This window comes from Marmota flaviventris, chromosome 14 (genome assembly GCF_047511675.1).
Source record: "Marmota flaviventris isolate mMarFla1 chromosome 14, mMarFla1.hap1, whole genome shotgun sequence".
NCBI lineage: Eukaryota > Metazoa > Chordata > Mammalia > Rodentia > Sciuridae > Marmota > Marmota flaviventris.
In genome coordinates, this window is record NC_092511.1 from 17,040,810 (window position 1) to 17,065,580 (window position 24,771).

Sequence of the window (24,771 nt, forward strand, 5' to 3'; positions counted from 1 at the left end):
TACAACCTTAGGAAAGTTCCTTAACATCTCTAAGCCTCTATGTCTTCCTCTGTAAAATGGAGATAATATTAGTTACTACCCATTGCATTGTTTTAAGGATTAACTAAATTAATATGCATAAAGGGCTTAAAAGTTCCTGGCATATAATAAATGGTTGATTAATGTTGACTCTTACGATAGCTCCTGGTTAGGTGCTTTATGCTATCACCATACCACTGAGTTCACTATTTCCTGAATAAACACCCATAACTCAATGTCTTTGCTTGTGTTTTATCCTCTGACTGGAATATCCCTTCTTTATCTCCATTGGTAATACCTTCTCATCTTTCACAACCAAGCTGAAAATGTTATGTCTCCTGTGACAACGTACCCGAACCTCCTGGCATAACTAATCGCTGTCTCCTCTGCCTCACAGTACTTTTATAAGTCTCTAAATATCACTTTCTGCAGTGGAGTCTGTACAGATGCCATTTCCTCCAATACCGACAGCTCCTTGGTGGTGCAAGCAATGTCCCATTGAACTATCTATTCACCATAGCACCCAAGAACATCCTTGACACATAGTAGATGCCAGATACTGATTGCAAAAGACAATAAGAACACAGGGGGGTAGAAATAGAGAGAACACATGAGTGAAAGAGAGAGGGAGGGAAAGGAGGAGGAAGAAGGCAAACACTGCTCCTAATTTCTCTCAATGTCAGGCTAGTATTTGGAAGAGAGTGGCTCTCCTACCCAAGCACAACAGTTGAGCTCATGACCCCTGCTGAAGGTGTCTTTCCCAAGTGATTCTGTCCTCCAAGTCCACTTCCTCTGGTTACTTGGTTAAGGAGGCTCTGATATAATAAAAAATATTTGGTGTTGGTCTCTAGTTCCTGGCACAGAGATCCCAAATCCTTTGGAATCTCCCAAGTAGTGAGTGTTTTCAGTATGTTGTGAAATGACTGGTGGCTGGGCCTCTACAGAGATTGATGAGAGAAGCTTTCAGCTTTCAGCCCCACACCCCAACTTTTGGGGAGGAGAGAGGGATTGTAAATGGAATTCGATCATCAATGATCAACAACATAACCAATCATGTTTGTGAAATAAAATCTTTCATAAAAGCTCCTACACAATGGTGCTGAGAAAGCTTCCAGGCTGCTGAACACACCCACATTCTAGAAGTGTGGCACACCCCAATTTCACCAGATGGGAGCTTCTGGAAACAGGACCCTACCAGATCTCTAGTAAGCTAGACCCTACTAGCTCTACGCACTGTTTTATTAGGCCCTTCATTGGTATCCTTCATAATACCCTTTATAATAAATAGGCAAACATAAATAATGTGTTTCCCTGAGTTTTGTGAGCCATTCTGACAAATTATCAAATCTGAGAAGAGAGAAGTACCACTGGTAATCTGAGACTTTTAACATTTTAACAGCCTGTGAAGTAAGGGCAATCTCATGAGATGGACCCTTAAACTCTGGAGAGTTAGTGACAGAATTGAATTGTAGGATACCCTATTTGTGGCTAGAGATTTAAACAATTGATTGGTTTAGAAAATAAAAAATAATAACATTCACATTTGGTATCAGAAGCGTCAGGAATAAAACCAGTTCAAAGAGGCAGTTGGGTTGGTAAGGTGTCCACAGCCATCTCATAGAAATATGCTGGCTAAGCCACATCTTGAACTATATCCACTCATCAACCCATATCCTATTCACATGAATGAAATGTCTAAGAAATGGTGACAGAACCAGCTGGAATTGCTACCTCAGTTCTTCTCCCTGGTTTCTGTAATTTCTTAGCCTTAGGATATAAAACAAAATGAATGTCTGTTAGCAGAATAAAAACTCTCCCCAACCACATTATTGAGATTGTTCCAGCTCACCAGGCCCTGAAGTCTTCTAATTATTCTCCATTGATTCAACCTGAAGTCCTCTGTTCCAATACATTCTGGTACACATTCATGTCCACTGGAACCTCTGGTGAAACCTGTCACCCATAGTTTTACTACCAACATCACCAAGGGGCTTTGGGGGCTCCTTGGTACTCCTTTCAGAGTTGTTACAGGGTTCCCTGAAGAGGCTTCTCTTTGTTAATCCTTGTTGCCTGTTGATAGCATGAAAGGAAAATATATATTATCTATTATGTAATATAACATATATTACAATAATATCTTAATAAACCAAAGCCTTCAACAGCCTGCTAATCAAGTCACCCTTCCTATGCCAGATTCGCCATGGAGCATTGTTTACATGTACCCATGCTTGCTAGGCTTTGTTACCGTGAAAGAACATATAAAGGGTATTCTTAAACCATGGCACATAGTATAAGGGAGCCAGATACATACTCTTGTCACCCCTAATGAAAAAAGAACATCAGACCCATTAAAAGGCTAAGGTCCAATCACCCTTCAGTGATTTTTCTTCTCATCAGCAAAAAAGCTCATTAATACTAATATCTTTGCTTTCAGGCATGAACTACAAGATCTGAACAAAAAATTTCATTTGTAATGAATATATTTTGTCAGAAGAATTATGATGATTCTACTGGTAATAACAATAATAACCCATATCAAGGGAATAAGAGGATTCTATGTTCTCTCAGCTGGCAGGGGATCTGAGACCCTCTGCCTGTAACATGGTCTTGTGATGGTTCAGAGCATCTGTATAAAGTAAGACTACCAATGATGAGGCCGATATAACTGTCAGATGAGAGCGCATATATCTAGAAAGCATGCATCCATTACTGACTTTATCTGGGAGTAAGGATATGGACATTTCTTTAAATAACAGAGAGAGCCTATTTATGCACCTGGTTTTTGTTAGTTGACAGGGATGCCTTTTCTGGAATGGGTGTCTATTGTGAGGTACTTGGGCAAGTAAGTAGAAAGCTGCAGAGATATCTTGGAATCCAGAGCTTCCCCACCTGGGTCTTCCTAACTGCCCTAGGATTTAGGATCTTCCTGTTTGAATAAGCATATTTCTTTCCCATTATAGAAAATCTTAAGAGATCTGCTTATAATATGTAATTAACAAGTATTGGTCTAATGAATATGCAAATAGGTTCGGCTTTGCCACTGTCCAGCATTATTCAATTGCTTCCCTGGACTTTGAGGAACAAAGCTGCCCTAAGACTGAACTGTTATCCTTCCTTAACCTAATCCTAATCCTACAACTTCACTGCCAACTCAGCCCTGGGTGCTTTGCCTCCAAAATTATTTAACATGCCATGAGAAACTACTAGAAGTTTTGTTAAGTCACTGTATCTGTATCTTTAACAAAGTTCCTAATTGATACCTGCATATCTCACTGCTCCCATTTTACAGATAGGCAAACCAGCTTAATCACACATAGAGAAAGCAGGAAGCCAGGCTTTCAGAGCCTGGTGTCTGATAACAAAACCCTGTTCTTAATGGGCCCACTACCACAGTGGCCAGGAATCAATAGAGCAATTAGAATTGTTATGTCTATTGTAATATTGAGTTAGAAAAGGGATTCGGTTTCAATAGATCAAAGAAAAAAGAAATTAGAAAGAGGGCCTGTGGGAAATGCATACATGGAGGGCTGCCAGAAGAGAGTTCAGCCAAAAAAAGGATCTAACACAAGCGCTTATCGAATGGGCAAAGGACAGGCCATGCACCTCACAAGTGAGGACACATAATTAGAAGACAAATGGGGAAACCACTGTGTTTCTCTAGATATCAAGGAAAGGCCAATTGAAGGAACAGTTTTATGCCTAAAACAACAAAGGAAAGAATGTCAGCACCCTATGTTTTCAATGGTGCCAGGAAAACCCGGTACACAAATGTACCTTAGTGAAAAAATGATTTGGAAAAGCCTTGCAAAATAAATTTACCTGCAATTGTCAAGAGTCATGTAGATACTTTGTTTTTTATCTTAAAGAATATAGGAAAGAAAAAAAATATAGGAAAAGAAAAAAATCTCTCTATATATATATAAAGATACAAACCATAGCAATACTCAGAATAAAATAAGTTCGAAGCTCTATGCCCATGAGCAAGAGGATGTTCATGTTCTACGAAATGTTAACAGGCTGGAATTGGTAAATAGGATACAGACTGAACTCTGTCTGATCTCCTCTGATCTGAACCACTGCAATAGACTTGTTCCTGGTCTCCAGCTTTTTCCTCCCCAATCTAGGCTCTATTCTGCCACCAGAGGGGTCTCATGAGTATGGTACTCCCCCAACCCCCAACCTGCCCCACAGCTTCTGTGAGCTTCCCCCAACCCCTTCCTCTTCAATCTCTTCTCTTGAGTGGTCCCACCCAGGGGCCTCTGTTCCTGATGCACTAAACAAATCATCAACAGGCCATGTTTTATTTATTTTTTTTTTGGTTGTTCAAAACAATACAAAGCTCTTGACATATCATATTTCATACATTTGATTCAAGTGGGTTATGAACTTCCATTTTTACCCCATATACAGATTGCAGAATCACATCGGTTACACATCCACGTTTTTACATATTGCCATACTAGTGACTGTTGTATTCTGCTATCTTTCCTATCCTCTACTATCCCCCCTCCCCTCCCCTCCCATCTTCTCTCTCTACCCCATCTACTGTAATTCATTTCTCTCCCTTGATTTTTTTTCCCTTTCCCCTCACATCCTCTTATATGTAATTTTGTATAACAATGAGGGTCTCCTTCCATTTCCATGCAATTTCCCTTCTCTCTCCCTTTCCCTCCCACCTCTCGTCCCTGTTTAATGTTAATCTTTTTCTCATGCTCTTCCTCCCTGCTCTGTTTTTAGTTGCTCTCCTTATATCAAAGAAGACATTTGGCATTTGTTTTTTAGGGATTGGCTAACTTCACTTAGCATAATCTGCTCTAATGCCATCCATTTCCCTGCAAATTCCATGATTTTGTCATTTTTTAGTGCTGAGTAATACTTCATTGTGTATAAATGCCACATTTTTAATCCATTCATCTGTTGATGGGCATCTGGGTTGGTTCCACAGTCTAGCTATTGTGAATTGTGCTGCTATGAACATTGATGTAGCAGTATCCCTATAGTACGCTCTTCTAAGGTCTTTTGGGTATAGTCCGAGAAGGGCAATAGCTGGGTCAAATGGTGGATCCATTCCCAGCTTTCCCAGGAATCTCTATACTGCTTTCCAAATTGGCCACACCAATTTGCAGTCCTACCAGCAATGTACAAGTGTACCCTTTTTCCCCACATCCTCGCCAGCACTTGTTGTTGTTTGACTTCATAATGGCTGCCAATCTTACTGGAGTTGAGATGGTATCTTAGGGTGGTTTTGATTTGCATTTCTCTGACTGCTAGAGATGGTGAGCATTTCTTCATGTACTTGTTGATTGATTGTATGTCCTCCTCTGAGAAGTGTCTGTTCAGGTCCTTGGCCCATTTGTTGATTGGGTTATTTGTTTTCTTATTGCTTAATTTTTTGAGTTCTTTGTATACTCTGGATATTAGGGCTCTATCTGAAGTGTGAGGACTAAGATTTGTTCCCAGGATGTAGGCTCCCTATTTACCTCTCTTATTGTTTCTCTTGCTGAGAAAAAAACTTTTTAGTTTGAGTAAGTCCCATTTGTTGCTTCTTGTTTTTAACTCTTGTGCTATGGGTGTCCTATTAAGGAATTTGGAGCCCGACCCCACAATATGTAGATGGGAGCTAACTTTTTCTTCTATCAGATGCAGAGTCTCTGATTTGATATCAACAGGCCATGTTTTATGTAAACATCCATAACTCAATGAATCAAGTTGTAGCTTCTACCTGGAATTCCCTTCTTTCATCTCCATGTGGTAAAATCCTTCTCATTTATTCACAGCTAAGTTGCAAATGTTGGCTGGGCTTTATTCATGTGTGTTTAGAATTAGTAGGATCTTATATTTGTGACAGGTGTCAGTTTGTCTTCAAAATTCAGCTTACTTGTTGCTCCTCTATAAAGATTTTCTGGATTTTCTTTATCTCCATTCCCAGCTAAAATCAGCTTTGCTTTCCTCAGAGCCTCCAATGAAGCCTGCATAGACATTTATCATCTTTCCTGTCATTTCTTATTGTCATTTTTATGTGCAAGAAGAAATAAGAATATCTACATTCATCTATTAAATGCTTTGAAGTCATAGGTAGATCATCATAGCCAATCATATCAGCATCTTATTTGCTAGCATATTAATGCTTATTGTATGTCAACCACTACATTATGCTTTTGTTCTCCATATCTCAATAGAAGTTTATAATTCTAATAAGGTATGCTGTTTTTATTTTCAGTGTAACAGATGAGGAAACCAGGGTTCACAGAAGTTTAGAAATTCCTTAGGATACAAAGTAAGTAGCTAGCCAAGAATTAAACTCTGATCCATTGTGTTCCAGCTATCTAGCCTCTGCATGGTCTCTTTCCTTTTTCTAGCACAGAAGTTGACACATAATAATAGGTGCTCAATAATTGTTAGAAAAAAAATTATATGGCAGTAAGGATAAGTGTGTACAACAGATGGAATGCTAAATGAACAACTAGAACTTTAAAACAGATCTGCACACTGATCACAACCCAATTGCAATGATGTGTATATATTTAATAAACACTGGATGGAACCCTGGCAGCAGCAAAGGTCAATTTGTTAAGAGAAACAGAATTGCAGCAATTTTAGAATTGACTTTCCCCTGGCACAATATGTTTAAAGTGCTTACCAAGGCTGTTCAGGAGAGGCCAGCTCAGTGCTGTTCCCCCATCAGAGCTCCTAAAACATCAAGGTGTTGCCTGACTAGAGAAAGCCAGAGGTCCTGACTGGCTCCTTACTTGAACATTCCTGTTAGAAACTGTATGCAAATCCGCAGCCCAAATAAATGGACTAAGTAGAAAGGAAAAGAATTGCCCCTTGTCTTGGGGACTGAATTGTCATGCATAAAGAGAACTTGCACAAAACTTTAATTCTGTGTGATTTAACAAAGACGAGGATTTCTCAGTACCATACCATAAAAATAAATTCCTGAGATGGATGACTCTCCCTAAAAGTGCTCTGTCTTAGGAAAAGTGTGTGTTGTAATTGTGTGAGAGAGGAGTGAGTAAAAAGAAAAGGGGGAATTGTTATTTAACATTCAAAAAAAAAAAATGGAAAATTAAAACTCAAATAAATCCACCCATTGGCTTTCTCAAGAATATCTCCCTGAAATTTTGCATTTCAGAAATTTATGTTGTTTAGTTTCACCTGAAGAACAAGAAAAATTATGGTGCCCTTAAAAGAAATGACATATCAAGAGAAGGAAATTCTTTAGTAAGGTATATTAACCCAGAACAGGGACTCAATAAATGTTTGTGGATAGACCATTAAATGAAAGAGTCTTATTTGTTAAGCTTTGGTTTCCCGTAGACATTTTTCATGGCCTTTCAAAATTAAGGATAGCTCCTCTCAGGGCAAGACTACATTTCAGTTAATTTCCTATTTCAAAAAGAGATGAAAATTGCAAGTCAGCAAAAAAGACAGACAAGCTCCATGGTACCTCCATCTTTAATTTCCAACGAAGTCAGGACCAAACAATATAGGATTGATCTGTGCTGCTCATGCCCTCTGCCTAGGGGTGACTGATGAGGTGGGGCTGGTCCTCAAATGTCTGAGTACTTTGAGGTTCACTAGCTCAACACAGTAAGTTTAGATGCAGGGTTCACTTGCAACAGAGCTGAGCCAATCTGAGCAAAACCAGGATGCTACTTTATATGAAGGTTTTGAACACTTATATCTTTTCAGAAACAGGAGGTATCTGTGGCACTCAATTATTACTTGGGATCCCAAGATTCAATATGCTGCATTTGTTAAGTGAAAATAGAAAAGGTAAGCAAGCCCAATATCTAAACAAAAATAATAAAATAAAATAAGGATGAAATTTGGGGTCATTTCTGATCTCCCTTGAGAGAGAAGTTCAACTTCCTGAAAGATATGTCTTTATCTCTGGGAAGGGGCACATGGAGGATGTCTGCATTAATGTTTAGAGACAAGACATCCCATCCATACACATTTATCCTATTTCTTCCATAAGCAGGAAAGTCTTATTCCATGGGGGCTCATGGACTCTCTGTCCATAACGAGATTCCCCGCAGGAAGGCAGAAGCTCGAGAGGGTAGTTTGGGTGAGGGTAGATTGGACCTGACCATACACACTCTTTTGCAAGTCTAGGGAACAGCACAATCTGGCTGTGACATTTTAAGACACAGAACCCTCCTCCCCCACACCAGACAACCACTTCCCCCTTCCCCTATTTTTGTAAGTCAACAAGAAAACAACATTTCCTAAATAAGAGATTCATTTCTCATCAAAATAGAACTTTCTTTTATGTAGCTACACATAAGCTTCCTCACTGAAGCACCAAATTCAAAAGCAGCTATAAGTAAAAAGAATTCGCTCTTATCATAAATAAAAGATTGTATATGTGAACTTATTTGCAGTAAAATCTAACAATAAAAACATAATTTATGCCCTAGTTTCTCCTGTGTATTTTATGTAATCTCCTAGTAAAATATTTCCATTTTACAACATGTACCTATTAAAACCATTCCTTATAAAACTGTCGGCATAAAATAAAATACAAAAACTTTGAAGAAAAAGCAGAGGAAAAGAAAATATATCAAAAAGAGGTGATGAAAGGCAACAGGAAGATGCTTGTGAAAATCCTCCCAGTGAGATATAAATAACAGTAATAAAGAGGCAGTGGAAGGTGCTGATAATTAATGAGGATATTTTAAGGTGAGAAATACTTAAATCCTTCTTAGAATGTCATTCTTTTCTCTATGCTAACAAGGAATTCCAGCATAATAAAATTTGAAGACAGGACCCTACTAGTGAGGTAGAATGCCTTTCCAAAATAAGTCAATTAAAAAGAAAGTGTCCTGGAAATGGCAAAGATTGCCTATGAATATGCTGCCTGACCTTTGATTGATGTTTCCTCCCTTTGTACAGATGTTCCTCTCACCTGTAGGTGGTGTTGCAGCCTCTTGGCCAAGGACCCTTAGTACCAGCTAATTAGATCTGTCATTATTTGTTATGGTTGTAACCACTTATTTGTAAATGATTTAAAATTTATAGAAAACTTGTAAGAAAAATAGAAAAACAAAACTTCCAAAACCAATTCTACAACATAATATTTTATCATGTCCTCATTTTCAAATATATAATGGATATATTCAAATATATATACATATGTGTGTGTGTGTATATATATACATATATATATGTGTATGTGATATATATATATATTTGAGAGTAAGTTCCAAATTAATGAAAATCATTTACTCCTAAAACTTCATTGCATATTTTTGGGCACTCTTTTGCATAAGTAGAATAAAATCAAAATCAGGAAAATAATACTTAATATTACCTATTCTAAAAATATTATTCAAATGTTGCCAATTGTTCCAATAATATTGCTAATAGAAGAAGTTAGATAATTTTTTTAAAAAAGGAAAATGTATTCTCACTCAAAATCCAATCCAGAATTACACATTGTGTTCAGTTGTCTTACTCCTACACCTTCCACCTAGAACATTAACTCAGTCTGGTTTTTCCTGACCCCCACACTTTAAGAGGGTATAAATGAGTTATTTCCTGAAATGACTTGGTTTTGCCTGATGTCTCCCCCTGGTTGTATTCATTTGGGCAGGAAGACCTGAAGGTGATGTGTCTTTCTCAGTGTACCTCATCAGGAGGCACACATTGATTCATCTCAGGAAATGGTGATAACTTTGATCACTTGGTTAAGGTGAGGTCCTTTGTAAAATTGCTATTTTCTGTTTTTAATAAATAAGTGGAGATTCCTTGAAGGTTAAATAAATATCCTATTTCTCATCAAATTTTTACCCAGTAGTTTCAACATACATTGGTGACTGCAGCCTAAATCAATCATTATCACGATGGTTCCCAAATGATAAGAGATGCCGTGCTCCATGGAAAGGTTGTACCAGTGTCTTTGCAGAATCAGAGTGCTTAATGCTTTATGTGGAAAATAAAGCAGTACTTATTTTGACTACAATACATAGAAAGCAAAGATCAACAAAATTGTCCTGGCTAATGGGAATATGTAGAACATAGATTCAATTTTCTGTGCATCTATAATTCTCCATGGAAGGATAAGTTTTTTTATTGCTATCAAAAAGGTCATAGGTTTATAAAAGTTGAGAAACACTATAACAGATGCTTTTCTTTCAAGAGAAATTAACTTTAGTTTAGAAAGTGAAATGGTTGTTTTTCTCCAAAGTAATTGTTCTGTTTTTATGAAAAGACACTTTGGATTATAGAACAACCAAGTTTTTTTTTTTCCTTTTCTTTTGAGAACACCTGCTAGAGCCTAAACTCTGGCCAATCCGTTGTGGTAGGTCTTTCAACTTTGTATTTTTGGTCTTATTCCTAGACCATATTTTATGCCTAGCTAGTTTTTCTTTCTTTCTTCTTTGGCTCTAACTTTCTATTTGTGCATCTTATTTTATTAAGTAGTTTTGTAGTCAAAATGAAACTTTGTGGAAAACAATAGACATCAAAACTAATTTATATAATAGCCTGTGCCTTCTTTGTTTCATTAGTTGTTCCATCTAAGATATTCAGAAATCTAATTTCTCATCAACCAAGGTTTTCTTATTTTGACCCACTGGATGCGGCACTTTGGAGGAAGGGAGCAGGGTAATAATGCACATGAAATGATAAGCTGTTGCCATTGGTTGCTTCACAGTATCCAGGACTCTAAAATGGTGAGCTTGGTTATTGTGTGTCAAATGAAATGGGTCTTTCTTGATATAGGCAAAAAGAACACTGACCCAGGCATTAGAAGGGCCATGCGTGGTATAGCTCTTCCTGTCACAGAACAGGTGTGTGACCTTGAATAAGTCAGCTCAGCTCTCTGAGCTTCAGCATCCTTGTCCCGAACTAGAAAGGAAAGCACCTAAATTACCCATCTCTTCAAATGGTTAGAAAGATCAGTATTAACTGGGCTTCAAGTTCTGTAAGTTCCAAGAATGCCTTGTCATGTTACCTTCTGGGAAAAGAATCAAACAATACACGAGGGAACAAATGTCCAAATAATTTAGTTTCAGACAATGGTAAGCTTTAGTACAAACAGAATGAAATGAGAGGTTAAAGTGAAGAAGGAAGAGTTACCTAGGCCTCCCTAAGACGGCCTTGATAAAGAGTGGCTCTGAATCAGGGACTGGAATAACAAGAGAGAGGAAAATACGCAGACATGAACTTCAGAACGTTTGAAGGAGACAAGACCTGAGGCAGGAACCAACCTCGAGTGCCCAGGAGACAGCAAGAGGCCAGCGTGGTGACAGGCCATTGCATAGGGAGGCAGAGGAGGAGGCGAGATGAAGTGCCCAGAGGTGGTGTGTAGTAAGCCAGTCTGCAGCCTTAGCATAAAAGACCTAAAGCTACAAGTCCACAGCTCTGTGCACCTGCCGGCTCTGCTTCCCACCCTATTAAGCTTAACCCGTCTGTGCCACAGTTTTCTCACATGTAAAACAAGAGTAATAATAGCAGCCACTTCATAAAATCCTGTGAGGATGAAGTGGGATAATGGCTAGCACTATATCCTGCACAAGTGGGCTCTCATGAGCCATTAGCTATTATTTCCTGGTCCACTCTGACTTCTCCCTCAACTCAATGTCCATGGCCCTTCAACAGAATAACTGCACAACTCAGGGTCTGAGGACACTTTATAAAACTTTTCTATAGTATAAGCAGTAAGCTCCTCAAAGGGAGAGAACCAATTTGCCTTGGTCCCACAACACCTAGCACTGAGCGATACACAGTAGGTGCTCAGGAAGATATCTAAGCTGAAATCATGAAAGGTTCCTGACAGTAGTAACAAGCCAGTCATGAAACAGACAGTAAGTCATGAAATGCAGACAGTAAGTCATGCTCCCCTATGCCCAGCTCTATATAAAATTCACAATGGGCACAATTTGTTGTTAAACTCAAGCTATGTGAAATGTTTCCAGAGCATCCTAACATATTCGTATGCATGCTCACCTTAAGTCATGTGTGGTCTCAGGAGTAAGTCCCTGGATCTGCCATAGTAACTGACTTTTATCAACAATTAGGAAAAGAGGCATTTGTTTGATTACTTGCCCAATTTCTGAACAAATGGTGCCTCAGCCAACCATTGCAAATACCTCCCCCCACCACTAGCATTTCCAAGTTCAGACTTCTCATTCTGATCATGCTAGGAATGTAATCAAGGATCTCTGTGGAGATAAGTTAATTATCTCCTCAGGCTATGAACAAACACACAGGCTTGGTTTCTGACCATGTTGCCTAATGAGAGGACACCCCAGAGGAGCTGGGGAGCTTGTCAGCTACCACCCCAAAGCCCTTTGTGGCATCTGGGAGTCATAGTCCAAAATGAGGCTGGCCTCTGTGCCCTGGGTTCCCCACTGCACCTGCTTCTAGCAGTGCAGTGCTGGAGCCAGAGTATTGCTCCCTCCCTTCTCCTCCAGGCAGCTTGGCTGTGCCCACCTCCCTGGGACAGAGCTCCTGGAGCTCACCTGGCACCTCCCGAAGCCCAGAACATGGCCCAGTCCAAGACACCCCTCTGGAAAGCTGATCCGGCTCCACTGAGCCTCCCAAGATAGATAAGGAAGAAAATCAGCTTTTCTGTCCTCCATCACTAGGCTGCCAGGGACAGCAGGACCCAAAGACTCAAACAGAAATCACCTGCCTATCTCCATGTTTCAAACTTCAGCTTTAATCCAGCTCAGAGTGGGATTAGCTGCCTCAGAGACTGCTAATTGCCAGATGGCCGCTGATAGTCGGCCACAGAAGCGTGTGTCGGAACCTGTCATGAAGAAGTAGAGAGTCAGAATGGAACGGGATCCTAGAGAGCCAGGCCGGTCCTTCAGAGGGAAACTGAGGCCCAGAGTGTATGGTGGCTTGCTCTGGGTACAAAAGGAGTTAAGAGCATGTGCCTGGGATCTTTCTGTTTTTCATGTTTAAATTAACAAGAGAGAGAGATGAGCATGAAGAGACATCAGTTTACCCCTAGCCCATTATGCCCTGCTTCCCCAGAGGGGGAAAGAAGCAAGAAAGGAAAGCTAGTTTATTGAATACCTCCTCTATTCCAGAATACCTGAGTTCTAGTCCTCCATCTGAGCCCACATGTGCTCCCCTCTAGAGAGGTCTTAATACCTTAAATGCAGATTAAGAAGAGTAGACTGGATAGTCTCTACATCAGCAGTTTTTATGCTTAATGTGCACCAGAATTCACTGGAGGGCTTAGGAAAATACAGATTGCTGAGCCCTCGCTCAGTTTGAGGGGTTTGGTTTGGACTCAGTGCATGTTGAGGGCCTGAGAATTTGCATTTCAGACAAGCTCTCAAGTGGTGTTGTTGCTGCTGCTGTACTGTGGAACACATTTAAAGGTATAGTGCTCTGAGATGCAGTTTCCATCTACTCTGAAGTTAAATGGCATGAGTCCATGAAACACACACACACACACACACACACACACATACTTACTTTTTAAAATAGTAGAAAGAACCTCAAATTATTAAATCAATCCCATGGATCCAAACCTATAGGTTTTCTTAAAGTCTTAAAAACAATTCAAACATGAGCACAAAACTCATGTTTTTGTCCTGTGGCTCAAGTTCTCTCCTGGGAAAAGAATCAAGTGCCACCTCACACTTTGGGAGCCAAAGAGGCTGAGTAAGAGAAGTTCATTAACACAGGCTTACTTATGCAGAGCCTAATGCACACCCTAGGGAAGCAGTCTGAGTGGCTTGAGCTCCTGTTACATCCAGGCATTTGTCCTGTCCCCTTTAAGGAGTGTAGTCAGCAAAGGTACCAGTGCCATAAAGGTAAGCCAGAGATACTCACCATCATTCTTGGGGGGCTATCCAGAGGTCCATACACTTAGGTCCCCATCCAGAGCACTGCCAAGCTCCTAGGACACCTGCCATGCAGACTGTTTCCAGGAAAGTTCATATGTATGTGTGAGACATCTATCTATCTAGATAGATATCTCAGCCCAAAGACAGGGAAAACATACACATATTGAAAATCCCAGAACAATACTCAGGTGCCCACAGGAGAGTGCTTGACTTACAAACTATATTCACAAGCTAAACATCCAAGATCAAAGCTACTTTGGAAGGGTCCTGTGGATCTCTTAGGAAAATACAAAGGGGTTCAGGAAGGAGACCCAGGGAAGGGAAGCTAGTGCGATTCCACAGGCTTTGCCTCTTGGGGAAGATGTGCGAGACACAAGTCCAGAGATGGCTGACTTTGGTGTCCTGTTTGGCCCTGCTCCTACAGGCAGGTCCCCTATCATTGAGAACTGAGTGAACGATGTGACCAGGTTACAGCACATATGGTTAACAGGGGGAGTCAAAACAGAGATTCCTTTCTCAAGTCCCACGAGGCACCCAAGGAGGTTGATCCAGGGCTAGAACCAAGGTCCCTTGCCCAGAATGTCACCTCTTACTTGTCTGAGGCCCTTCCTCTCTGCTTTTGTGATACATATGGAAGTATTTTCAGTAAAAAGTAGCTCTATAATTGTTATAAACGCAATCACAAAACAGAAAGCAAATGTCATAGATAAGCTATCTGGTAGAATAGACATAATGTAAAAAAAAATTAATTTAATAATAAAAACTTCATAAAAAGTAACTGTTATCAACACACACTGCAGAATGGGAAGGGGGTCAGGTGCAGGGTAAAGGGTAGTGGGGAGAACAGAAGTACATTTGGGAAAATCTCTTCATCAAAGGATGCTTCACATTGTGAGTAAGTTAGACACAAGGTCAGAGTTTTTTACTTAATGTAACCACTAATAAAACTCTAGTGGGATTATATTCTATAAAAACTACAAGAATGGAAATCAGAAAATATAGGTCATAGAGAAAGCTACAAAACAACAACATCACCCACAAAACGGACGCATAAATAAAACAAATAAGAGACCCAAATTAAGAGGAAGCATGCATTCATAATAGACAAACCAAACCAAAACAAAACAAAAATATTAGACAGAATTTTAAATGTATTTAATACTTCTGATTGTATACTTAAAATTAAGATAGTAAATTTTATGTCATGAATTTTACTGTAATAAAAATAAATTAAAGAAATAGAATGGAGTACTGATTCATGCTGGACTCTGGGTGAACACCCAACATTAGGCCACGTGGAAAAACTAAGACACCAAAATGAACACTGGATGATACTGTTCACACCAAACATACACCATAAGTGAATCCATAGGGACAATGGATACATGACTTCCAGCCAGGAGGGAAGAGGAATGGGGAAAGGGCTGAAGGTGTTTATCTCTGGAGAGATGGGAATGGTTTATAATTAGCTAGAGATGATACTTGTACAATATTGTCAATGTACTAATTACCACTGAATTGTCCACCTTCAAATAGTCAATTTTATATTATGTGAATTTCATCTCAATAATTTTTTAAAAACACTCCTCCCTCAAAACCATTGCTCTTTCAGTGGTGGCCTCGGAGGCTTTATACCATCTCTCTCTCGTTTTGTTACAAGACCTCCTCCATGTCTCCTACGTTCCCAGTCAGGCACCCTTGGGCTTCCTCCCCACTCTCAGCCATCTTCTTGTGGATGAACCCAGGATACCTTGGCCTCTTGGTATCTTTTTAAAAAAATTAATTTATTTATTCATTTTAATTAGGTATATGAGACAGCAGAATGCATGTTGATTCACTGTACACAATGGCAGCACAACTTTTCATTTCTCTGGTTGTACACTATGTAGTGTCACACCATATGTGCAGTCATATCTGTACCTAGGGTAATGATGTCCATCTAATTCCACCATCTTTCCTGCCATCTTTCATGCTCCTTCCTCAGCCCTTCCTCCCCTTTGCCCAGTCAAAGTTCCCCCATTTTTCCCATGCCTGCCCCCTCCCCATTATGTATCAGCATCCACTTATCGGAGAGAATGTTCAACCCTTGGTTTTGAGAATATCTTGGTGTGTTCAAGTCAGCTTCACTTTCATTGTCTTCTCTCTACTCTAGCCATCCACGACCACCCACAGCCATTGTCCCCCATTGGACCCTGGAGATTATGTATTTAAAAAGGTGATTATGTCTTTAAAAAAGGGGTCATTAGAGTGAACCCTAATTCAATAAAATTTTTATCAGTATAAGAAGAAACCTGGACACAGACAAACACAGAGAAGGCCACGTGAGGGCTCAGTGAGGAGACAGACCTATAAGCCAAGTCCCAGAAAAAAACAACCTTGCTAACACTTGGATGCCGACTGTCAGCAACAGAGCTGTAAAAATATACATATTTTCTTTTTAACCACCCAGTCTGTGGTGTCTTGTTGTGACAGTCCTAGCAAACTAATAGTGTTGATCTTTAATATTCAAATTTAAATAAATATTAGTATCACCCCCACCATCATAAAAACACCTCTTTTCTTCCCTATGGGCAACACTTTTATGAAAATTCCAAAACATCTCAGGGACATTTACTGTGCACAAATAATACTGGTTACTACTATTGTAAAAAGAAGAAAGCTAGCAACTCTGCTCAGTCCACCAGAGGGCCAAGTGTACTGCAGCTGTTATTCTTGAACCACATACACAGTACCTCCTTTGAAAGGACATGATCCAGCTTTATATCCATGGCCCAGACACCAGCCCAGGTGATCCAGTGGTCCTGGGACCCTGTCCAAACACTGGGTTGCTTGAGGCATGCACCAGCAGGCTGGTCCCACACAAGTTCTCAACCTCTGAGCTCCAAGTGCCACTAGTGGTTGGCACAGCCCTTTTTTATATGCTTGGCCATCTTCCCTGAGGCACCATCATGTGCCAAAGGGGCTTGTCACCTTGCTCCATAATCTCAGCTTCTTGGCTCTCAGAAGAAAATGTCCTTCCCTAGCTCAGCCTAAAGCTTGCCTATGACAATCTAGTATCCATCTCATTATTTCAGCACAGAATCTGATCTTGCTACCCAAATAAAACAAGAACAAACTCAATCACGCAAAGGACAAGATAGAACTCCATAACTATGTGGGGATTACTCTAGGAAAGGAAAGAGTTCGATATTGGGAAAACTTAGAGCCTTGTATCATAAAGCTAAAGGAGACTCTGTAATAAGGTAAAATTAAAAATAAATGAATAAATAAAAGAATCTTTAATCAAGAGATATAAGAAATTGCAATTATTGCTATTTGAGAATGACTATCCAGATGAGAAAATCAACGGATAAATCATTAGACATGACTTTTAAAAAAAATAAATAATTATTTAGTAATTAACTTGTTTCTATGTCAATATCAGCCAGTCAGAAAAATGTAATGGTAAAATAAATGTCGAATTCCATTTACATAATGTACTAGAGAATATACAGAATTTGCACATAAAATCAAAGACAAATAAATACTTTTAAAAGGCTTAGTTGCCCCGCAGTTTAGAGAAGAATCTAAAATGCTCTGTGCAGTAAACACTGATTTGAAGCAGGTACATTTCACTCATGTCCATGCTGATCTTACTACTCATCAGACTAACAGTTTTTAATGACTGCCATCCCGATGTCCAGCCTAGGTGACCATCATCTGAAAGCAACATATAACTTGAAATAAGAGAGTATTAAACTGATTGCTGCTTGATGTTGAAGAAACACTATGGATGAAGGAAATGGATCTGCTTATTTCCTCCTAAGACCAAAATCTTCCCTCAAAACACTTCTGACTGACCCTCCATGCAGCTGCATTGCATCATCTCTCCCTCCTTGGGGACAGCATCAGGAGCATGGCCTTGGTATGCTGCCATAGCCTATGCTGAGGATGTGGTGAGGAGTGACACTATATTTGCTGCAGACTTCGGCACCGAGTGCTGTAGAGCACACGATTCATCTGATCCCACTGTTCCTTTTTCACTTGCATCCATGCAAAATCTCTGAACCAAAAACCAGAACTCATTTGGTTCTTCTGAGTAATTATTCTGCAGTGCAATTCATGCAATTGATTCTCTTTCCTTCACTATCAGCTGCTAGAAAACCTAAAGCCAAATATGGAATACATTTCTGTCAGATATGGTAGAACTTACAGCATATAAATTGAGTAAAGACCTTGTTCCTGGTTCCATCTGTGTTTCTCATCCTGATGCTCATTGCATTTAATCTTTATTTACTATCCAAGCACCACAGGTGAGGCAGGATCTATCCAGTAGATTGTATACTGGCTTCATGTTTTGTCGTTTTCCCTATCCCTCTAACTTGATATGGAGGTCTCATTCTTCCTCTTCTCCCAGATGATATTTCTCAATGTCTCACTCTTTTAGAGACAAAATCACACTCTGTCTTTCTGCACTTCTGCTTGGTCATCTGAGCAGATAATTCCACCTTTCATTATGAGCATTTGAAAATGCAACACTTTGAACTTTCAATTTTGACAAATAATTCAGATACTGAAGGATATTACAACCTATGATTCATCATGTCTACACTCAGGTGCAGTAAGGATGTGAGAATATTCCTTATCCAATCAGCCTTTGAATGCTCATGTAATATCATTTAATATAGGAGGAAGTTTAGGGATTCTTTGAATCTTTCAATGTGTAGCTTTAATATACTGAGAAGGTAGGGAGACATGGATCCATGGCAGAAGTCTGCTTCCTTCCTTCTGTGTTAGAACAAACCCAAGAGAGACTCTGGATCCAGGGTCTTTGCCATTTGTATTATCTGTCATCCTGATCTGATGGGACTTCCTCACCTTCCAGAAGAAAGAACCCCTTTGATCCTTTAGACAAGATCCCCATGGAAGTACAGAGGGACAATTTCAAAGCCCATAACTCAGGAGGTCTTTGTAGTGTCCCTCCACTCCAGGCATGAGATCAGAAATCCTCGAGAGCTATTTCTTCTGGGCAATGGTCCATGGGAAAATTAGCTATGGGAACTAAGGAAGACGTGGGGATCCAGGCTAACAGGGGAGGTGTACCACATCCTAAAGCAGAAAGCAACGGGGAAGTGGCAGATTTGGAAGATGAGAAGTTGACCTTGAGACCTTTTCATTTTGACATGGGCCGACCAAATGAGGATGTATTAGTAGGCATTCAGATCTGGAATTCAGGGAGGGTATTTTGCCTATTGATGCAGATGTTAACAACTGCAAGCCTCAAATCCAGAGGCATTTGCTATTTTCCTCTGGTAAATCATTTAGGTTTTCATTTTCAAGAGCACTCGGAGGCCACATTTCAGATGACATGCAGCCCTAAACCCTCTTACAATGCAGATGACCAGAAATTCCTGAGTGGTATTCATTTCCATCACTGAACAACAAATTATCACAAACTTAGAGACTTTAAAAATACACATCTATTACCTGGCAATTTCAGTGGGTCAGGAATCTGCACACAGCCTAACTGAGTCCTCTGGAAAGGGTCTCAGAGGCTGCCGTGAGGTGTCAGTTGAGCCATCCTCTTCTCGGGATCTGCTTCCAGGTTCATTCAGGTTACTGGCAGAATCATTTTCTTGTGGTCACAAACTGAGGTCCCAAATTCTTGTTGGCTAATAGTTTGAGTCTACACTTGATAACTAGAGGCTCCTCCATTCACAGACGCTCCTATAGGTTTTTCCATCATGCCATCAAGGAAAGTCTCATAGAGTGCTGTGTAGTTGCAGGAGTGACATCCCATCCCTTTTCCATTTTCTATTGGCAAGAAGTAAGTCAGAGGACTCTCTCACCTTCAAGGAATGTGAACACAAGATAGGGATCCTGATGGGTCATCTTGGAGTCTGCCAGCCACAGGGTTCATGAAAGGAAGAGACACGAAACATAACTGAAAATACATCTTCAAGGAACAAGCACATGCACCACATATTCTGCCCTGGTAAGCAAGACAAAAGATGCAGAAGACCAGGAGTTTTGCCATCAGGGTGGGGAAAATAAGTCTGTCACGTGCACATTTTGATTACTTCACTACTTCTGTTTCTTGTTCAGAAAAAAAAAAATCATGGGTGTAACTGTTATGAGTCCTTGTCAACTATTTTAAAAGGGTTAGGGTGAGAGAGGGAAAGAGACTAAAGCCAGTCTGATAGTAATCTTCAGGAGGCATTGTCTGGGGTGTTCCTAGGCAATGTTATTGGCATAAGGATCTGAACATTGAATGGGCACAGTGATCAGCCAAAAGTATCAATTTCCCCACTTTCCTACCAGAAAGAATGGTTGATGGATTCTGGAAAGAGAAGAGATCTGAAACCTTTCATAATTGAATAATCAAAAACCCACATGAAACATCAAATACATGCTAGGTGTTAAGCACCAGATTACAGATATCCATTTCATCAACAGCCTCTACAGAAAGATGTCTGAGCACTGAGCAAATGAAGCTGTGTCCTCAGCTGTCCCTCCTGTGTCCTAACTAACCTCCCACCCAGCATCCCCAGGAAGAGCTGGCAGAGACTCTAGAGCTGTCAGTGCAAGGGCTATGCACTTGAGTCTCATTCTTTTCTTCCCGGAAGCATGCCCATGACACAGCCACCTGCTCAGTAATATAATACTGCATCCTAGACACCAGGGATGCTGATTGGGATGTGAAATTGGGTCCAGTGCCATTTCTTTCTGCCATCTCAGGATTCATCTCCCCTCTAACACAAGAAGGAAAGAAAGTCCTGTTTATCAGGGGCCCAGCCAGCATGGCTGCAAATATTTGTTCTCGGTAAATCTGAGACTTCAAGTATGTCTGGTAGTAACTGAAGCCATCTGCTTGAGCAACTGCTTCTGCAAAGCCAGATTTCTGAGGTGGTTGACGGTGAGAAGGGCCTCTTGCCTCATCACAAACCAGCAGAGGACATGATGGTCTCTTTTGTCCACAAAAGCAAGCATGTAGGCGATACAGCTCTCTCAAAAGGGCAGATTCCCACTCACAGCCAAAGAAGACAGAAGATGTAGGAAAAAAATATCAGTCAGGGTAGGAGAGGTGATACATGGAGGATAGATGGATAGACATTTTGTTTCAGGCTTTGAAGATGGACACTTTAGATGTCATTGTCTCTTTGCTTTGTTTGTTTGTTTTCTGTATGTAGTGGGGATTGAGAGGCATGGTGTCATTTTGCAAAAAAAAAAAAAAGTAGCAAGGTTTTTAAAAAGATAATAGCAGGTGTAATGTGAGATTCTCCTTTTGTTCACTGCCCAACTTTCAAACACCACTCTATTCCCTTTAAGTCTGTTTCTTCATCAGCTTAGATGGGATGGACTAAAAGGTACTTAACCTCACAGCGAACCTGCCATGGAAGTCTGTTGGAAACCAGCATAGCCCAGTTTTATTATATAATTGTGGAGCTAAAGTTAGCCATGGTCCATTGCCTATGTTAGCATTCTACCTGGAAACTAACACCTGCACAAGGAGAGGAACTTGACTCAGTTCTCTCTGCCAAAAAGAAGCCATGTGTGGTGCTTCCTCCTGTAGACACCTGGCAGGTATCGGAGATAAGAGCTAAACGTACAGATTCCATAGCTTTGCTTGTAGCTGAGGAGCCTCATGGTGCAGAATGGGGCTGGAAAGGGAGAGGATGGGGCCCAGAAGAGGCACGTGACTGGTTGGGTCATCCCTCTGACTCCAGCCACTCTTATTAAGAAAGAGAGATGGGAGCAGAGCTGGGCAAGAGGAAGTTCAGCAGCCCTAGGCAGATCGCAGGTCTGTGACTACACACTGGTGCACCCCCATCTCTGTGCAACAAGATGCTCCATGGACATATTTGTTTATTCCCTATGCCGATACGCAGCTTGCATAATATTGAATCTGGAAAGGACACTGCATCCGTTGACAGGAGTTTTCCCAGCTGGAAAAAAAAAAAAAAAGGAAGGAAAGAAAGAAACCAGCTTTACATTTTGGAATAAAATAAAGACACCAACACCATGTGCCAGGCTGTTGCTGGGTGGTGAAGGCCATGTCTGCGGTCAGGACATGCTCCCAGATTCAGAGTATTGTTGGATGGATTTCTCGTAAACACTGTTGGCAGCTCCAGGGATGGCTCTTTTGGTAAAAAGGATGTGCTGGAATGAAACACGGGCCTCCAGCCAAGACACATTTCTTCCTATAAAACAGAAAACACACACGTGTTCAGGATGCAAGGAGCCAAGCCTCTCCAGGAGTGGAGGCGTCCCTAGAGGATGGGGGGGACGAGAATGAGCTGGGCTGTGACCTGAGATGCCCACTAGGGAGCTGACAGTGTGTCCCAGTCCTTGTGTCCCTGGCCTGACTTTTTAATCAGGTACCTTTGCCAGCTTGCTCAGAATTGCATAGTGGTTAAACACTTAGCTCAAACACAGGTACAACAAGGTCCCTCAAATTTGTCAAAGCAATGACACAAAAGCACAAACCAGAGTAAGTGGAAGAAAGCCCACCAGGGCTGTTTTTCCAGGCCCCAGATGGCCCTTCTCCTAGATAATCACTAAGAGAGAAAGTCACACCAATGCCAGCCCCCTCTCCCAACAGACGCCTTCAGTCCCTGCCATAGCCTCTGGGAGCAGTGCTGATACTGCTTGTCCCAACATCACTGCACATGGCTTGACCCCCAGAACTCTTCCTACACAGAAGACAGTCCTCAAAGTAAGTGTTGGCATCACCTGAGAATTGGTTAGAAATACAGAAACTCAGGCCCCACCCCAAACCTGCAGACCCAGAATCTGCCTGTTTACCAGCTGCCCAGGTGGTAGGTGTGCACATTAAAGTTTGAGAGGCCCCGCCTCAGGGTCTGCTGGGAGCATTCTTTGAATTGGACACACAGGCCTCCTTCAGAGTCCTGTACCAGTAGAAAGTGACAGGTAATAATGTATGAAATGATAAAGTCCCTTCCTCATCAACACCCTCAGGCCACAAATCCTGAGTGAGTCAAAGGCACTTTGGACCCGGCCGCCCTAGGACTTGTTATCCCAGCCACCAGCTTGTATAGTGGAAAAGCATCTCTGCACACTTCACCCCACCCTAAAGCTGTCCCAGAAGAAGAAAAACTCTAGAGTGCTAATCCAGGGTGACTTATCACCATGCCTCAAAGTTCAAATGAGAATTAAAAAAAAAAAAAAAAGAATCAGGTCTGGGGTTCTTCCTTGTGAATTTCTCTACCTTAGCCCCAGTTTGGCTTCAGCTACTCTAAGAAAGGACCCGTGAGTCAGGGAGAAATTGGAAATTGTAGACAGCTGCAGGTGGGGCATCCGTTGCACTGGCCACATCCAGGAGCACTGGACCAGAGTCAGAAGCCACCCTGTCCCATCACTTGGTTCTTTCAAGGCTGTTGCTCTCATCTGTTAGCTGGAATCTGGAGAATTTATGAGATCATTTCTGGGCAGATCACCAAGCTCTGCAGATGACTCAGTGACAAACCCCCATCAGAAGCATAAGAGCCCGGCACACCCACAAGGCTCTCAAACCTGAAGCCTCCTGTATCACCTAATGTCATGAAACAGTGCCCGCCCACCAAAGACCATTAGACAGATGTGTGCCACGGTGCCATTCTGGGAGAAACAGGGGGTGGTACCATTTCCTCTTGGCTTTGGCCCCCAGACCCTGAACCATAAACAGTGTAACCATGTCACTCTGTATAGGGCTGGGAAATGTCTCTGCTGCTCCCTCAGCAGGTGCTCATGTGCTTATACCAGGTGAGAACAATTGGAAGGGAATTGTGTTTACCAGAGATACACTATTTTTAAGTGCTTTAAACAGTTTGTATCTTACACATGGATTGTAGAATTGCCTTTCTGGCCCACCACAGGCATTACTCATCCATCATGCTGGAAGTTAAAGCCAAGAATGAGAAGAGGACTTGGATAAATATTCAGAAGAGGTCTTGCTGGATCATATAGTAATTCTATTTTTAACTTTTTGAGGAACCTCCATACTGCTTTCCTTAGTATCTGCAGCAACTTGTATTCCCACCAATGATGCACCAGGTTCCTCTTTTCTCCACATTCTTGCCAGCACTTAGCTTTTTTTTTTTTTTTTTTTGTCTATTTTTACATTCTCACTGTGATTTTGACTTGCATGTCCCTGATGATTAGTAATGTGGAGCACCTTTACATATACCTGTGTGACATTTGTGTATCTTTGAAGCAATGTCTGTTTGTGTCCTTTGCTGACTTTTTAATCAGGCTGTTTGTTTGGTCTCTGTGCTGTGCTTGTTTGAGTTGCATTAGTTCCTTGTATTTTTTCAAGATATTAACCCCTTTTCAGACACGTAGTTTGAAAACACGTTCTCACACTCATAAACTTTCCTTTCATTTTGTTGATTTTTCGCTTTGATGAACAGAAGATCTCTAGCCAGATGCAATCCCACTGTTATTTGTTTGCTTTTATTTTGTTTTTCATTTTGTTGACTATGCTTTTGGTGTCATATCCAAAAATCCACTGCCAAGACAAAGGTCAAGGAGATTGTTTGTTTCTCCATGTTTTCTTGGAAAAATTTTACAGTTTCAGTTAATTAAAAGTTTTTAATTCATTTTCAGTTTTTTTCTACATATGCTATAAAGATCCAATTTCATTCTTTTGCACATGGATATCCAGTTTTCTCCATACCACTTATTGAAGATATTGCTCATTGCCTATTCTGTATCCTTAGCACCTGGCAATAGATTACTCAACTTTACATATGTAAATTTCTAGACTCTAGTCTGTCCCATTGTTCTATTTTCATGCCAAGATCATGTATTTTAAGCTATAGTTTTTTTTATATATAATTTGGTATCAAGAAATGTGAATCCTTCTGTTTTGTTCTTAGTACTTATCCTAAGGAATTTAAACCAGGATCTCAAAGAGACGACTATACTCATGGGCTTACTGAAGCATTATTCACAATAG